We start from the raw sequence: 12,271 nt of genomic DNA on the forward strand, positions 1-12,271 counted from the left end.
GCAATGGAGGCGATGAAGTACAAAAGGGGAAAGTAAGATTCTGTGTCAGACCCCCCGCCACAGTGCTGTTGAGAAGGGTCTGCAAGTGCACACAGCATTCCGGGGTGGGAGAAAAACGTGCTCTGGTTTATTGGCTTCTTTTTTTTAAGCCAGTCACAATCGTTATGTGAGACGCTAAGCACCAGTGCCTCTGCAAAACAGCCTCGGGAAGAAACTTCTGTGTACATTATTTGTGCAACCGAAAACTCAGACTGGACAGATAGTCTAGCTAGCTGTCTGGATTTACCCTGCAGAGATCTGAGGACCAGGTAACCATAGTCCTCAGAAATCCACCCGAGTTTAGAATGCCGACAAAGAAAGTGCAAGGTGACAAACGTCCGGCGGAAATGAAGGACAGCCGGCTGAATTTCAGGCGACACCTGAACAATCTCGGGAAATGAAACATCAATATAGACTAGTTTCACAGTACTAGATGTACACGCAGTACAGGGGATCATACCTTTTACACGTAGGCAGTTTTACCCAGAGATCTTCTGAAAACGTTCAGTGTCAAGTGACAGCAGCAAGTCCTCCTACAGTTTTCCCCCTAAAATGTAGAAGACATTTTATTTGCAAAGCAAGACATAGGGGAGTGCTGACATTAATCAGACACACTTAAGTCAGGAAATTGACAATTTTTATAAAAGGGTTATACTGTAAGATTTGTTGGCAAAATCTTCTGCCGCTCTTTACGTCAAGTCATCATAGCACATTTCAAGCAGAAAAATGGGGACCTGAAGTGATCTACAAGCAGGGCAGATGGGGTGAAGTATGCCTCGCTACATAGTTAAACAACAGCAGGCTACATAAATATAAAACTACATAATCCTAAAACAACTTGCGTGGTAAAACCCAACGTCAAAAAGGATCAAAGTTTTAAATCCCAATAGCTTATAGGCAGTATAAGGAATAAAAATGATCAGGAGTTTGGAGCTTTAAGGGAGTTCTAAAAGAATCTGAGCAACAAGGATTCTGCTGAGACCACGAATCCCCTCTAAACACCGTCCAACCACATAAACATGAAGATCCTAGTCAGGAAGGCTGGTACAGCATAGTCGTGATGCTTATATAAAGCAGCCAAAGACTCACTTGTTTAAACTGGTTTGGAGCTCCTGTTAGTACATTTGTGTTTAAGTCTTGTTAATTTTTATTTTCATTGGTATATTTATTTCTTTTGTTGCTGATTTTACTGTTTGGGTCTCATGTTAAAGTTATCAGGTTGCAGCTTTGTCTGTAAAAGGTGCTGTCAAATAACTTTAAAAAGCATTTGTGTTGCTTTCCTACCTTTCTTGTTTTTCTGCCATCTTGTCTCCGCCTTCTCTTGTTCACGTTTCTCTCTCTCCCCCTTCTGTCCTTCTTTCATTGGATTTGGAAGAGGACAGAAGAAAGAAAACGTCAGGACTGAGTGGGATTCAAGACTGATTTGGTGATTTGGTGACCTTGAAGTGACGTTGAATCTCTGCATACCTCTGCTCTGCTTTTAAGTTATTACGGCCCCGGGTCATTTAATAACTGAATGATAATCTGATCAGACTAAGTGCTTGGAAATAAAGAGGCTGAAATGCAGCTCTTTATTCCTCCGGGCCAGACACAATATAAGGGTTTCAGTCCCCAATACAAGTAACAATTACATTTCATTGGGAAAAATGCATTGCTCTCTGGATTGAGAAATGAAAATAAATTGCCTGCTTTACATGCAAAAACGTATGGAATGGTAGGTAAGGTACATTATACTAGCTTACAACTTAAACAGTCTAACTAAAGAGCGAATTGGTGTTGAACCAGCAGCTGCTGCATTGAGGACAGAGCCTCTATGGGTGCACGCTCTACCATTTGAGCCACCCAGGCACCTGTAGTGCTCTGCCTTGTTATTACAAGTTCAAAGATACTTCTCTGCTGATTGGAGAATCACCTGTGACAAAGCCAATAAACGACCCCCCCCCCTGATTTTACACCAGAGGCCAATGCGAAGCAGGATCAACATGCCCTGGATTTATTTCAGTTAACCGGCTTCACCCAACCTAACAACTGCGGTCTCGCATAAGTTGTGTCATGACGATGGTTAACAACTAGTCAATAACTCAAGGTCCGAAGTCATTCTAAATGTCCCAATCCACGAACGCATGCGTTCACATAAAAGAGGCGGTGTTTGCACAGCACGCCCAATTGCAACCATCTACCAGAGTCACATACTTTACATAAGAGCAAACTATAATACTACATAAATATGAACACAGACACCGTTTTTCTGGCAAACCGCAACACAGTCGCTGCTTCCCAAAACACCAACCAGGTTACCATAAGTTACCACGGCGATTGAAACCGTTAACAAATGAACCAGCCTCATGATACAGAAAAGGGTTGAATCTGAAGTCAGCTCGTTAATGTCAAATATATATTTTTTTTTTTTTTCTTTTTTTTGACTTAAGGTGCCCTACCACACAATTTTTTTTTTAATATGTCAGGTCCATATGTGTTTGTGTTATGTGTGGTGAATGTGAAAATTAACTGCTACCCCCTCTGCCAGCTCTAGCCACTGAAAGCAAATGAGCGGAGAAATCAGGTTAATTACAACAGCTGGTCAGTCTGATGTCATGCTGCCTGAGCTCATTACTTTTCGTGAGCTCTCCAGTTACACTGAGTAAAGGATGCTGATAGCCAGGCTCTCATTTGCTAGCTGTTTGCCAATCAGAGTCAAGCCACTAAGCTCATTGCATATTAATTAGAACAGGCACAAATCGAGCCGAGTCTTCCTGCAGGCTTTCTATACCACGTTTAGAATGACTTGAAACAAGGTGACCAAGGCATTTTTCTACAAAGAAATGTTACAGAGTCCATGGCAGAACTTCAGACATTACCATGAAGTAATGGAATACATGTGGCTGGGCACCTTTAATGATTGTGAAGTAAAATGTAGGCTAATTCCACCATGCACATATAGCTGAAATGTGCATTTAATCGGCCAGATAATTGAGTTGCTGCAAAAAACAAAATTGCCAGACCGTTATTTTGTCTGACCCCTCGGCATTGGGACGCCCACTGTGACCATCATGCAGTGCTCTCATTAAAAACAAATGATCAACTGCAAAAACTAAAGCCAACCCAAAGTGTTTTTTATTGTACACCTTTGTGTGAACTCAGCAGCGTTTTAATCACGTGGTCCATTGTCCAGTTACAGCCCTCTTCTCAAGGCTTCCGCTGCCTCCTTTTTTCTGTTTTTGGCCTCTGCCTGTGTAAAATGCCCTTGCAGAGTCCTGGAACATGGACAGCTGGCTGGGTAGTGCCCGAGAGAAATTAAATCCTGTCAGTTCGGATGGAGCCACATGTTGCCGAGATCAGGGGTCGAGTGAAAGCACTTTGTTCCATAAAAATGAAAGCCTGGAGGAGCATTGGAGTTTTCTGGATGGACAGTTGGAATAGAAAGGGACTGTTTATGCAACATACTCAGCATCGGCTTATCGCCCTTTACATAAGTCAGCTTATGGAGCAACAGACCTTCTGAAAACAGAGGTTCCCCCGCCACATTAAACTGGAATAGACTCATTATTACAGAGAGAGGGGGAGAGAGGAAGTGCACCGCTTCTCCTCTGGCGATAGATTATGCAGGTAAACAACATTAAATTAATTTTATTCTACCACCATATGACATTTATTGAATTGTTTCTTATTATCTGACTGTTACTCAATTATGTAACCAGGTTGAAAGCGTTTTGAAATAAAAAAAATGGTAATAAAAAAAGGGGAAGGGAAGATAACATTTACTATGAGAAAGGGAGCGACACCATTACCGTTATGCTGACCCATTTATGTGGGTTACATAACATTTAGAGCACAGTCCCTTTTTGGATTACTGCAAACAGCACATGATTTTTTTTCAAATAAATGTGCAAAGATAGACGGAGGTAAGCGAATGTAGGGGGAAAAAAAAGAAAAAAAAGGAATATAGTGCTACTTGCATATTAAGAGATGGATTCTGACCTGCTGAGGTCCGTCCCTGCTAAGCAGATCCGGACATGCCAACGCAAAGAAGTTATCTACGAAAAGGGAAGGCCCAAGGAGCAGCAATATCTTTTCTGCCAAGTATACAGTTGTCTGATCCGATGGAATTTCATGTCACCATAACAAAGGGCAGGCACCAGATCAGAAATGATGCAGTGCCTAGCAAAGTCCAAGGAAATTCCAATTGATGTCATGACAACATTTTCATTTTCTTGATTTCTGAGCAGCAAGGACATCCGACTCATCATGTGAAGTAATAATAGATGCAGAGCTGTGACAACAGAAGAGAACTGGGAGACAGGAAGTTCTGTCCAGTACTCGTGCACCAGTACTGCAGATGGTTTGGGAGTTTGGCAGAGAGATGTGACGAACCTCGGCAAGAGTCCACAATGAGAACTGAGGTGGCTGGGCCAGCACGGGGTGATTGTCTCTCTGAGTGATGACATTGTTCCAGAGCAGCTGCAACAAGATGATCCTGGAGATCAGATGGATTTCGCTCAATGCCACTTCCAGATACTGGAGTGATAGAGGGAGTCCTTCTCACTCACCTACAATCCAGAGTGGAGCCTTCTGTGAGTGGTTGTGGAGAAATCCCATTTTCCACCTGAGATGTAAGCGGTGTAGAACAGGCCGGGTTCTTAGGCTTGGCACCCAACTGAAGACAGGAACCATTTCATCAAATAAAATGTAACTGCAGCATTGGTTTGGTGGAGGATTACAAGTCTTACCTGCATGCAGGTCTAAGATCTTCTGAGCAAGGCTGCTGCAACTAGGGCAATCTGTGAATGGAATAGGTGTGTCTGTGTTCACTGTTTGGAGCTTCGCAGGTGGTGTACAGTTTGTTTATCAGACCTTTTTAGCTGAAAACAGCTGCCGCTGGAAACAGGGTTGATGGGAGCAACGTTTGCTCGCCAGAAAAAGAAAAAAAAAAAAGCTAGAGGAGTCTTCAAGGATGACCTGACTCAGATAGTCAGGTGATGTATCTCAGTGGGTTTGGCACAGCAATCAACACCTTACCTTACATCTGATTTCATCCATTGTTATATTGATTGGTGCAGCCTTGATCAAAGTAAACAAGGGATGCTGTTTACTTGTAATGGACTGATAAGGGACTTCATCATGAATTTTTAATCATAACAGGATGGAGGAGGCTAACTAAGGCATCTGGTTTCCACAACAGAGGTGACATTGACAGACAGGAATGATGTTTTTAGTCCTTCATCAAGGATCCATTTTCTGGATGGATGCATCTTTTGGATTCTACACTTGCCTGGGATCACACTCAACACTGCAGCAAAAATTGCGGTACGTGCAAGTTAAAGTTTCTCTCAACCGAAGCTACCGAATTGCTAAAGCACGTCTCCGGGAGGGGACGCGTTATTAATCCATGTTGCTTGCCATAACTGTTTCCAATGGACAATCCTACTCAGCCAAACCCCCAGCCTCAAGAACTCTGGGCAGAAGGACTCGTCTGCCTCAACCCGCAGGCAGATGGCTTCCCAGCAGGGCTTCAGGACAAGCGGCAGCCCTCCGACAGCCAATTTATCTCTGATCCAGCAGCCTGAACTCTAACCTTAGTCTAAATGAGGGCTCAGACACTCTGGGAAGGCGGCCCTGCGAGTCATCAGGAGATGAGAGAGGACAGTGCGGGAATGGAAACATGGCATTTACTTTCCAGTTAGCTGTTAAAAATGGATACTGTCAGGATAAGACCTGACAATGAGAATAATCTTGTTCTGGATGTGGAAATCACCTCATCAGCCCTACATGTAAAGATGCATAAACAGGATGCATGTTGACTTCAATTCCGTAGTATCAACAAATACACCAGGTACAGAGCTTTGTTCTGAACAGCCATGAAAGCGAATGAGCAAAAAACAAAAACGTGTAATTAAAATATTGGCAGTTTGTGTGGTTTTTGGAATTTATAGAAGAGAGGATGTGACATCACTCCCGTTCTCTACACCCTGCATTGGCTCCCGGTGTGTTTCAGCATAGATTTTAAGATTTAAGGGTTTGTTTGTTTTAACTTTAAATGGTCTCGCCCCAGAGTATTTGTCTGAAATTTTAACTTTGCGGGAGCACAACCGGTCATTGCGGCCTTTAATTCAGTTGGTTTTAGAAGTCCTAAGGTCCAGGTATAAACAGTGGGGGGGTCAGGCTTTTGCAGTTGCTGCCCCGAGACTCTATAACAAGTTACCCCCTGACATAAGTACTGTTACAGATGTCGCTCTTTTTAGGTCCAAACTCAAAACATATCTGTTCAGTCTGGCTTTTAATACGTAGCAGTGGTGTAACAATTTCATTATTTTGTTTCTTTGTAACCTTTTCAGATTTTACTGTTTTCTATGTTCACTCTATCTATTGTATGTTGTGATTTTACTCATTTTGTTAACACTTTGGATACCTGATGGTTGTTGTAAAGTGCTATATAAATACATTTTGATTGATAAAAGGGGAAATTAAAATGTCAAAAAAATAAGAAAAGCTGCTCATGTGTAAAAAGTCTATCATATTAATTTACTTAGATTGACCCTATAAATAATTTAGTATTGGTAAAGTTTTGCCCATTCAGGTGGTACAGATATCTGGTCTGGCCAATGGACTATGAGCAGCCAACAATGCATGAGTACTACAAATACTTATGTTAGCTTATGCTGCTGAAACTGGAGTGTTAGAAGAGCTCACTAACAGCTTGGCACAGGGAACGTGACCGGATTCAAGATCAATAGTTTATTGCCATTCAACTACGTTGCTTGAAATTTGGTGCAGTGTGTTCATTACAAAACAAATCACAGTTAATAACGGTTAAAAACACATGTCCGGGTGCCTGGCTAACTCACCTGGTCGAGCAGGCGCCCACATATAGAGGTGTACACCCCGACGCAGCGGCCGCAGGTGCACGTCATTCGACGCCGCTCTTTGGGGCAGAATTAAAAGCTTTGAGACAGCCTTCACCGAGGAGGGACAGATCAACATCCGGCTCAGCAAATTACAGAAGAGTCGAGGAGCGATCAAATAAGAGTGATGAGATTCAGCTGCTCTTTCTCTGTCTGTGTGTCTTAATTGCAGGGGTGGAGCCAGGTGTGCGCGAGTCAGGTGTCCAGCTGCAGCTCATCAGCCACAATCAACGTTGTTCCACAACTCAGTCAGATCAGAGACTAAATGGTCACAGTTAGTCCGGTCCGGCCAACTTTGCCTGTTTGTTCTACTTCCAGGTTTTCAACCATTAATACCATCCTGAATAAGGACCTGTGTTGTCCAGATTACTTTGCTGGACGTCATCCCACTTGAATACATTAAATGTAACTTAAAAAGCTTTATTGCATAACTTTTTGATGGCTATGTTCAGAAGATTGGGTCGTTCTGTGACTTTCCCGCACAGAAACGTGATACTTCCTGAACAGTCCATGTTTTTTTTAATCCTCCTTGGCTACTAGCAACTGCATGGAGGAGGGGGCAGTGTGCGCTCATGGAAGGACAGTTTGTTGTGATTACTTTGAATTCCTTATAGGGGCGGCAAAAACTACACACATAGCTTTAGAATTTACACTTCTGAGTTGGCTGCTGTCTGCACATGGGTTCAAAGTATCATCCCAACCTAAACTAGCTTGAAGACCCAGGTGAACTAGATGCTGATGAACCTCCTTAGTCCACCAGTCGGCCAAAAAACCTTAGGCTCGTTGAACGTGAACTGTGCCTCGCCTGTAAAGGGGATGAGAACAGGCGGCAGCCGCTGGGGGCGGTGACAAAAAGCTGCAGCGAAGTCGGTCAGTTTGCAGCCGTTTCCAGCTGTTTCCAGCCGCTTTTAGGCTGAACAGGAAGTGACAGAAACACTGTGCTCTGATTCTGATTTAATAAAATGTAATCAGACCCACTTATCAGCTTCGACACAGTCTCCAGTTGTTTTGATTATGACAGAGTAGCTCTCAAAATGCTCCACATGTGATCTGTTGATGATTTTAATTAACAACACACTGTAGATAATCTGCAGAGCAAGCTGAACAGATTTAGTCTCTCTGACTTCTAACCGTCACTATCAGCCACACAACATGTGTTCTGTACAGAATAAGCCTTTAATTCAGACAAATAGAAGTTCAAATCATCAAAGCGAGCACCGGCCTGTGATGGCCGGGGATCGATTGTGCGCAGACCTGGCTCATCTCCAACGAGCCTTTAAACAAATGGACCTATATGTAGAAGCAGGGATTTAACAGCAGTGCCATTTGGTGCCAGAAAAAAATGTGTTGATTAAAGATTAGCTATGACTATTTATATCAATGTTTTAAAAAAAGGCATTACACTTGGCTGAGGGAGATTTATTCTAAAGTCAAAATGTAAAGATTTTTATTTTGATTAAAATCTTCAATTGGTCATTTTTTTTGCTTGTTTTTTTCTTTAAGTTCTCATGGAAGTTTCCAATAAATATGTAATTTAGTATGAAATTTTAGTGTTTCATTGCTATACATTCAAATGTCCATGGATTTCAAATGTAACCCTTAGCTGAACAAGCATTTTGTCTATGTGCAGCACACAGTTCAACATAGAGGAAACTTTACCTACCTTACATTTAGTACCAAAATATAGGAAATATGTGTATGGAATGATGAGAAAATGAGTTGGATTGAAGAGCCAATGGAATAAAGCATTACCAACTCATCCACGTGTCAGTGTGTAGAAATGCTGCTCCCATACTAGCATTGAATGGGAGATTTTTGTTGTAATTGTAATTTGCCCTATAATAAATTAAGCTCATAAGTATTGACTAATTGATTTCATACTGTATGTTGACCACACTTTACTTTAAGTGCACAGCCGCTTATAACAGTAAAACATCAGCATTTTAAGACACGGCAAATTGCGTGTGTTTAAAATTAAAAAGTGTCGAATCACAAGGGAAAGTGGGCTTTAATGGTACCAGGTGTTAAGAAGATTTAAGGATTAAAATAAAAGTACTTTGTCTACTTAAAAGAAAGGATAGATTCACCTGACTTATTAAAAAAATCTAGAAAAAAAATCAGTTTCTTGTTTTTTTCGTTTCATCTCTTGTTTTTGTTTCATGACTCTCTCCCTAACCTCCCGGCTGTGGTAACAGAGAGCAGTACAGACTCAGTCCATGGATTCATTGACAGTGAAGGTCAAGAGAAGGATGTCTTCCTTTGTTGCTGCCTCTGACAGAAACTGACCTTGCACGAACACACACACACACACACACACACACACACACACACACACACAAATAGGGCTATGTCCTCCAGTATGTGCACACATGCTGCAACAAACTCAACCTACTGCTGTACACATATCCTGCTCCCTCACACACATACACAAACACACACATACATACACACCCTCACACACACACACACACAAACACACACACACACACACAAATACATATGCATTCTTGCAAAAATGTACACACATAAATGCTGAATATATGCACACACCAATGAAGTGCACAAAACCAGCTCTTATTGTCGGTCTTCCAGGCTTTAATAAACCAGGACTCTGAAAAAGCTTTTGGGATATTGAGCGATCCAAACAATGGGGGGAAATGGCATTGGGGTTTCCATGGCAACTGCTGCAAGCTGCTAAGAGGGCTGCTTTGAAAACATATGTCAGACTTGACTGGTCTGTTCACAGTGAGCCTAGCAACAGATTCTCTGTGCAGCCTATCACACTGTCTCACACAGCGTTCACTGTTCTAACATTTGACTTGCTGTCTGTTAGCGGTCTGAAATGATTCAGGCAAAGAAAACTGCTCCCATTAAGGAACAATAGGAAGGGAAATAAGACAACTTTAGGCTTCCTGACTGTGAAAAGCAGAGGTGATTGTGTGGCCAAATAATTCGCTGTAAAGATCGTGTTTTCCTTTTATTTTTATTTTCGACAGAAAAAAGAACAACGGAGCCCCAGATCCCAAAATCTATAACATTTAATCTCTGTCTCAAAAAAGCAAACTTTCAAACACCACTGAGCACCAAAATACTATCTCCAACTTCCTTATATTGAGTGACAAACGTCTCACTTGCTGCACTGCTTAACAATCCATCTCTAACCTGTCTCCCGCCCTCTATACAGGGGATTTAACAGGAGTGAGTCAGAGAGCTTTCACCTGCATGCAGCTGTACAGATCCCATGTGCAATATACATATATCCAATTAGTGGATTCATTTCTCAGTAGATTGACAGAAAATTAACAATTCAACAAGTAAAGCTGCCAGGTAGTCACCTGTTCCAGCTTCTCCAATGTGATGATTTTCTGTTTCCAATTTTTTGGTTTATGTTAAAACAAATACTACATAAAAAAAAAAAAATTCAAACACTTAAAATACCTTATTTTTTTCTGATACACAACCACTTGTGTCTTACCCATCTGTAAAGTTGAGCACTTGACTTTGATACTTGACACTGTTGCTCGCATCTCTCTGATCAACATTTGGAGCTTTAAACCTGCAATATGTATTTTTTTTCCATTTGGGACCAGCAGAACCAAGCCGTAAACTCAACACTGACATATTATATGTAGATAAGGCTAATATGTGTTACCAAACAATTGTTTATTAACTCATTCAGCAGATACAGAATACTATTTTAATTTGTTTGGAGTGTTTCTGGCTACCAGATGAAGTCCAATATTTGCTCTACTTTTAACTCTGATTTGGTCTCCACTGGCTCTTGAGGGTAAAATCTGGCCATTTAACTGCTAAATGCTTGCATGAAGCGCTAGATTTGGTTTGCTACACAGAACCATCAACCACGCCCGTAGGTGCTGGTAGCTCCTCATAGAGCGCTGATTGATTCACATTACTTAAAGCATGACTAGATGTAATTTTTTGTGACATGTAATCACGCATTTCTCGCCTGATATCGCAAGGATCCCGCTCCCGTGCAAGGTATGGTAAATGCACCGCTACATTAACCAGCTAGGTAATTGTCTGGGATTTCATGCGCGTCATCATACAGCCAGTTCAAAGAGCTTTTTTCACTGAAAACACCTGTCAAGCAGCGACCACACACTATCACAATGAACCTCAACAGTTCAATTTTGGTCAAGCAAGCCAAAACAATTAGCTTAAAGAGTCTAATAAAAAGTTTTTTGAAATAAACCAGGCCTTACAGGAGAATTCTGGTCGATTTCAACAGGCAGCTCTTTTTTTTCTTTTTTTATTTGTAGTGCTTTCAGTAGCAAGACAAATTCAAACAAACGGTGCTGTCTACACAGAGTTATCCTCCTGCTAGAGTTTTAGCACCCAATAGGCCTAAACCAGGCAGGTTTTATGTGTTTTTAGCCTCTAAACCTGCTCAAATGTCATTCCCAATGCCTAGCCGTGTGCAATGATTCCTTCCGAGTGAACACAGTGAATTTGACTGCAGTAGAAGTGACAAAAGTTGTGACTATCGACTAGTGTCTACTTCACCGGAAAACAGGAAATAAACAGAGGTATGGATTATTAACACAATTTTTATGCCTTTCTGTCACATCTACTGCAGTCAGATTCACTGTGTTCACTCGGTAGGAATAACTGAACATGGCTAGGCACTGGTAATGCCATTAAAAACAAGTTTAAAACTTGCCCTGTTCAAGCCTGTTGCAAAATCTAACAGGAGGATAACTCTGTGTAGACTGCACCGATAGTTGTCATTTGTCTTACCACTGACAGCACTACACATAAAAAAAAAAGAGCTACATGTTGAAATTGACCAGCATTCTCCTTTAATTACAGCCTACGGCAGATCAAAAAGTCCGAGCTCCTATGAACTGGCCTTTTCACTTTGGAAAGACACTGACAAACAATTTGGTTCAGCCGTGTGCAACAAATTGTTTTGTTATGTAGTTTGTAGTGTCTGTTGGGTATTTTTCACTAGTTTCTGATACATCATGGATTTATAAATTAACTGGGTAATCACCATAAAGTACTTGAGTAATCAATAAATGTATCAATGAAAATAATACATCTTGAAAAACGTATTGTAGTCGCAGCCCCAGCTTTTCATATTTTTCAGATCAGCCTGCAAAATTCACAAATACTGCTCTGTTTGCCACCTGTATAAGAGCTTCTCTTTCTTTCCTTTTGTCCCATGTGGTTGAATTTGTTTGTCATTGCAGAGGTGGTGGGTGGGATGTACCAGCAGCAGCTCAGTGCCATATCACTGCCATACAATGTGAAGAGCAAGGTGGGAGGGAGGGTAAGAAAAAAGAAAGAGAGAGACATGAAAATTGAAGGGG

This window comes from Etheostoma cragini, chromosome 3 (assembly GCF_013103735.1).
Source record: "Etheostoma cragini isolate CJK2018 chromosome 3, CSU_Ecrag_1.0, whole genome shotgun sequence".
NCBI lineage: Eukaryota > Metazoa > Chordata > Actinopteri > Perciformes > Percidae > Etheostoma > Etheostoma cragini.